The sequence below is a fragment of the Zalophus californianus genome, chromosome X, assembly GCF_009762305.2.
Source record: "Zalophus californianus isolate mZalCal1 chromosome X, mZalCal1.pri.v2, whole genome shotgun sequence".
In the NCBI taxonomy this organism is placed as follows: Eukaryota; Metazoa; Chordata; class Mammalia; order Carnivora; family Otariidae; genus Zalophus; species Zalophus californianus.
In genome coordinates this window covers 122,611,174-122,617,602 of record NC_045612.1, presented here as the reverse complement: position 1 = coordinate 122,617,602, position 6,429 = coordinate 122,611,174, and the positions used below count along the sequence as shown (strand labels likewise).

Here is a 6,429-nt window from a genome sequence, read left to right as displayed (position 1 = left end):
TCCCCAGAAGATCGTGGAACAGCGGATACAGTGTTGGGAATATCAGGCTTCATAGCGAGGAGATGTATTTCACAGGCCCCTAAAATCTTCTGCACGGGCGGTCGCTTATGCTAGCCACACACCAGCCCCCTCTGAGCAGATCCTGCCTCATTCCCTTCTGCTAATCAGCGGAGGCAGAAACCCTGGGAGGGTCATGTTCTGATTATGCCTGCCACGGACTCCCAAGGATTCAAATGGAAAAAGATCCAAATAAGCTGGTCCACAATCTAGATTTTCCTTCATAGAAGACACTTGCTTCGTGCACAATACCTCAGGCTATTTTTACGTTGTACCCCAAAGAAGGCAACATCTAGAGGTGGAGTTCGAGCAAGTGATGGGTAAAAAAAGTAAATAGGCATGATTTGTTGTGTACAACATGCTATAGATCATCAAGGTCATGTTTATTCTGTTCTTAATTTAAAAATATGTATGTAAACCATACAAATTATAGAAAAAGATGAATGAGTATAGAAAAAAATAAGAATGAGTCTCTGCCCCTCTCAACTGATCAGGTTGCTCTTTTTGTGGGCATCCTCCTAAACTTTTAAAAGTGTATGTACAGGGGTGCCTGGGTGGCTCAGCCGGTTAAGCATCTGCCTTCAGCTCAGGTCATGGTCCTGGGGTCCCGCATCAGGCTCCCCGCTCAGTGGGGAGCCTGCTTCTCCCTCTCCTTCTGCCGCTCCCCCTGCTTGTGCTCTCTCTCTCTCTCTCTCTCTCTGTCAAAGAAATAAAACCTTTTCAAAAATGTATGTACCTAACTATTTGTAGATCTATAAAGAAAATTATATGTGTTTTCTTTTGACACAAATGGTCATACTATATGTATTATTATTCATTTTCCTTTTTTTTTTTTTTTTGGTGTACTGCAGAAGTTTCTTCAGATTGTTCATGTGGATTCACTCATTCTTGGTAATGGCCCTGTAATATTTCGTTATAATCCCGTATGTACCGTCATGTAGTTAACCATTCCTCTATTAGTAGACATGTATTTATTACTATTTATTTCCAGCTTTTCTCCCTGATAAATGGTGCTGGAACTAACACCTCTCTATGTATATTTTTGCAAACTCTTAGCAGCACTTCCGTATATAACTCCTGGAATTGGAGTTGCTGGACAAGAGTTATGAACAGTTCCACGTTTGAGAGATATGTCACATCGTGTTCCAAAAATGCCTTGCAAATTACTACTGTCACCATGGTCATTTTATCCTTACCTAAAATATTTAGAACCCTAATTGAAGGCCAGTACATATACAGGACACTTAAATATAACTTTTAGACAAGGGCAAGCCATAAATATTTAGCACTTTCTAAACTGTGGATAGCTCAGTTTATTTTTTCTCTTGGGTGTTCCTGGCTTGATTTCACGATGCCTCCACCTTGTTTTCAGTCAACTTGAATTGAAGCACTATTTTCTCAAACTGATGGGCCTCCTTCTTAGTTATTTGCCCTGGGCTTCCGGCATCAGCCTAGCCAGCAGCAGAGCCTGATGTGCGCGGGAGTTTAACAGCAACTATTCCCGTTGTGTTCATTGGACTTTGGGAAACTTTCTATTTTCAAAGATTTAACATCTCTGGCTCCATTGTTGAGTTGTTGATGCACAGCAGGATCAACGGGAGCTGGGTCATGTCGGAGAAGATCTGGTATGTGCAGGATCTGATATTGGTGACGTTTATGAAGTCAGTGGTCCTGATCTTTGGCTGGGTGGCGCTTTTGGTCAGCCGGGTCCGTGCCCCATACCCAGATTTCCTTTGGGAAATCTTGTTGTTGTTGTACTATGTTGTACTATGATTACGGTGAGCTGGAATTTCACTGCGGGTTTTTATGGCCGAACCACCCTTGACTTCCCACTCAGCTTTCCCACTGGGCAAGAAATGCTAATAAGGAAACGCTTCTCCCACGTGTTCCCACTAGGACTCACAACGGCCACCGTCTCGAGAATAAGTGCCGCCATGTTCTTCTGTGAAACAGTGGAGTCAAGTGAAACCCATGGCTGTGGGCAAACGTCCAAAACAAAAGGTCTGAATGAAGGGCCTACTCTTTGGAAAGGCTGCCAATAGTTCCCCTGAAGAAATGTCCTACCTACATATCATATTGTTGTAATCATCTGCTCATTTAAAATAAAACGTATTTGGTTTTTTGAGGTGTGTCTGAAGTTTTTATTCTATTCTACTCTATTCTGCAAACGTCTTCCTTTCTTTGGCACTTTTCACTTCCCGAGATCTGTAGACAAACGTATTGCATGCATACACCGTCAAAGCTCAAAGGCAGGAAAAAATACTTATGCAATGCAAGCACACAGGCACAAAGCATAAACGCACACAACCAACTCGAAGCCAAATCAGAGGTTGTTAACTAGCTCACATATACACACAGGAAAATAATCATGTTTAGAGCTTAGAGATCTCTCTCTCTTTTTAAAAAATTTTATTTACTTAAGTAATCCCTATACCCAGTGTGGGGCTCAAACTCACAACCCTGAGATCAAGGGTTGCCCGCTTCTCTGACTGAGCCAGCCAAGCACCCCAGTAATTTTTTACGGGGCTTGAACTCACGACCCTGAGATCAAGACCTGAGCTGCGATCAAGAGTCAAATGCTTAACCGACTGAGTGACCCAGGTGCTTAGAGATCTTTAAGACGTTATAATTGGTTAGGTTAGAACAGGGTTTCTCACCCTCAGCACTACCGATATTTTGTCCTGGGTTTGTTTGGGGGTGGGGGACTATGCTCTACACTGTAGGATATTTGTCAGCATCTGTTGCCTCTACCCACTAGATGCCAAAGGCACTCCCTCTCCCCACCCTGTCGAGACCAAAAAATGTCTCCAGACATTTCCCAATGTTCTCTGGGGGGCAAAATTGCTCCCCATTGAAAACCTCTGGGTTATAGGTAGCCAGCAAGCCTGGCTAACGAACGCTATGACATGTTGAGTGGATTCTGAGGAAAACTATGGAATAAAACTTCATCGGCTCAATATATCGTGGCATCCATTTGCCTAGGTCTTTGGCTACCTTTAACTCAAGGGTCTACTAGGGGTGATTTTGCTTCCCTCCCCCAGGGGACATTTGACAATATCAATAAAAAATGTAATGTTCATTTTTTTTTTTTTTAAACAGACTCCACGCCCAGCGTGGAGCCCAGTGTGGGGCTGGAACTCACAACTGTGAGATCAAGACCTGATCCGAGATCAAGAGTCAGACACTCGGGCGCCTGGGTGGCTCAGTTGGTTAAGCGACTGACTGCCTTCGGCTCAGGTCATGATCCTGGAGTCCCGGGATCGAGTCCCGCATCGGGCTCCCTGCTCGGCGGGGAGTCTGCTTCTCCCTCTGACCCTCTTCCCTCTTGTGCTCTCTATCTCTCATTCTCTCTCTCTCTCAAATAAATAAATAAAATCTTAAAAAAAAAAAAAGAGTCAGACACTCAACTGACTGAGCCACCCAGGCGCCCCCAAAAATGTAATCTTTGAAGTATAAAACTCTATGGTAGGGTTAGGTAGCTAGACAGATATAGCAATGAGAAAATTGGGTAACTTGGGGGGTAAATCTGAAGAAATTGCCCGAAACACAGCCTGGAATACAAAGACATTGAAAATTTGAAAGAGCACTTAAGAGCACGAAACATAGAGTGAGAAGGCCTGATGTATGTCTGTCTCCAGGAATTTCAGTGGAATACAAATAGGCTGCGAAAAAGGTGATATTTGAAATAAGGTTGAAATTTTTCCAGAATTAGCGAAAGATCCGAATCCTCCGATGGAGAAAGTACACTGAGTCTTGAGTAGGATAAATAGAAATAGATTCACACCTATCATAGCGAAAATGCAGAAACTTCAGATACAAGGAGAAAGTCTTAAAGGAGACCAGAGAGAACGCAGAAATTAAATGATAAAGGACCTACAGTTAGACCAACAAATGCCAGCCTTCTCAGCAAAGAGCAAAACCAGCAAAATAATACCTTCAAAGTGCTGAAAGAAAGTAATGGTCAACCGGTACTTCTAGGTCTACTAACCTATTACTTGAGAATAAGGACAAAATGAAGACATTTTCAGGTAAAGAATTTACAAAAGGAGTACTTTGGGAAGAAAGCAATTGGGCCCAGAATGAAGGACTTGGATCCAGAAGCAGTGATAAACAAAGAAATTGGTAAGCATATCTAAGCCAGCCCCGATTATAATTTTTCAATGTTGATATTACGGAGTTCACAGAGAGCATGTAAGACAGCCTGTAGAAGAGTAATTAGGGATAAAGCTTTTTAATGTCCTTGTTTCTTCTGAGTCATTAACTTTAGTGGGGTTTTTTTCTTTGCTCATTTACTTATTTATTTTAAGTAATCTCTACACCCAATATGGGGCTTGAACTCACGACCCCGAGATAAAGAGTCACATGCTCCACCAACTGAGCCAGCCAGGCGCCCCAATCAACTTGAGATTTTAAGTGAGTATATATGTTAAAATTTTAAGGGTAACCACTAAGCAAATAGAGGATGAAAGGAAATTAAAAGTAGAAGGACCGGAAAGGAGGAAACAAAACTGTAAACTTTCCAAGGCAACATGATTATGTAGACAATCCAAGAAAAGACTGTATAGTCATAATTCCATATATAGGAACTTTCTAGAAGAGGAGCACTCGAGACAGACACAGAGCAGTGGTTCCCTGGGTGCTGGGTGTGGGAGTGGGGTATGGCCACAAGTGGGCGCTAGGGAACACTTCGGGCTGGCAGGCAGGCGCTAGACCTGGATTGTGATTATGGTCCTACAACTATATAAATTTACTAAAACTCTGCAAGTTGTATGCCTTAAATGAGCAAATTTTATAGTATACCAATTATATCTCAACAAATGTTTAAAAACAAAATCCAATGGCATTCCCAAATGCCGGTGACTACTTTTTGAAGAATGTGATTTAAAAAATATATATATATGCTATTTCCAGTGGTAAGAAAGCCAATAGTGGCCTAAGGACTAAATCTAAAAGAAGATGTACAAGACTTTCATGGGAAAGAAAAGAATCTTATTTAAAGTCATGAAAGACAAATCATTCAATAGAGGCATAGACTATGTTCATGAAGGAGATAACTCTGTTGTAAATTGGCAATTCTCGTCCACGTAAGAGAATTCCAACCAGAACCCCACAAGGGTTTTGCGTTCATCTGGGGAGCATTAGCTGCTGTGACCAAAGATAAAACAACAGTGACTTAACACAATATAGGTCTACTTCTTACTCATGTTGGGTCCTCCAAGTTGTGACTCGGGGGCCCCGGATCCTTCCTTCTTGTAGCCACGTGTCCTCAACAGGTAGATGGTAGGTTCTCTGGGCCTGTCTGCCTCTAGTGACCGGAGTATGGAGCATCCCTCATGGGGCCCTTCATAGGTTGGCCTGGAAGTGGTGTGCAGTATTTCCGCTCATGGAACAGTGACTAGTACCAGCCATGTGGCTGGGAAATTTAGTCCTGCTCTGTGTCCAGGAGGAAAGAAAAGTAGGTTAGGGAGAACACACAGCAGGGTCCGCCGTAGTTTTTCACGAAGTTTGATGAACTGATATTCCCAGGCCCCTTCTGAGCTGTTCAACATGGGCTTCTTCCGGGGATAGGCATCCCAAGCCAAATTCAGAGCTAGCTCCTGGAGTATAAATTTCTACGACAGAAGTCACAAAAACCATTCACGGTTCATTTTTAGAGTTTGTGACAGAAAACGGAAGTCACATTGTAGTATTACAAATGAAGTGTGTCCATCAGACCCATCATTACATAAACTGTACAGGAGTTTCTGGGCCTCGCCAAATCCTCAGACAACCACAGCCGCCGCCCCCCACCCCAGGCCAGGGTCTGATCTGACTCCCGCGGGCGGGCACAGGAAGCGGAAAGGGTAGCAGAGGCAACCGGGTGAAGCGTGGCATCTTCAACCGCCACTAACAGTCTGACCTTGGCTGGTTATGTACCCCGGTCCCTCAGTTTCTCCTTCTGCAAAACTGGAATCGTCATTGTTTTGTCCTCGTGTACGATTGTTGTGAGACTAAAAGAAATAATCCACGTAGATTCTTCAACATTTCTTGGCACGTATACACACTCGACACATAGTTGTTGTTGCTGCGTCCGCTGCTACTTTGATCGTTACCGTAATTTATATCCCAGTCCCCTACTCGTAGGTATGTGGTTGTTGTTCTGTACGGAGGGATGTTTCTGGGGTGTGTCCCGCATAACCGACCACCTGGACCCGCACGTACACAGGCAGGCTGAGCGATGTTGTTTGTGAGACTCGTGCTGTGCGAATGACCTTGGGAGCCTGGTTATTTAAATATATGATCTGGCTTCCAGGTCAGAACTGGCCCTTCTGTTCTGGATGCCCAGAGCTACAAACCTTGTCCCACAGCCCCTCGGGCTCCAGGCGGGGCTGG

The 6,429-nt window shown here is 43.7% G+C and overlaps 1 pseudogene; it reads left to right on the top strand.

Annotated features, from left to right (window-relative positions):
* The first annotated feature begins 1,463 nt into the window (after positions 1-1,463).
* Positions 1,464-2,099, top strand: LOC113931222 (annotated as a pseudogene).
* Positions 2,100-6,429: the final 4,330 nt, after the last annotated feature.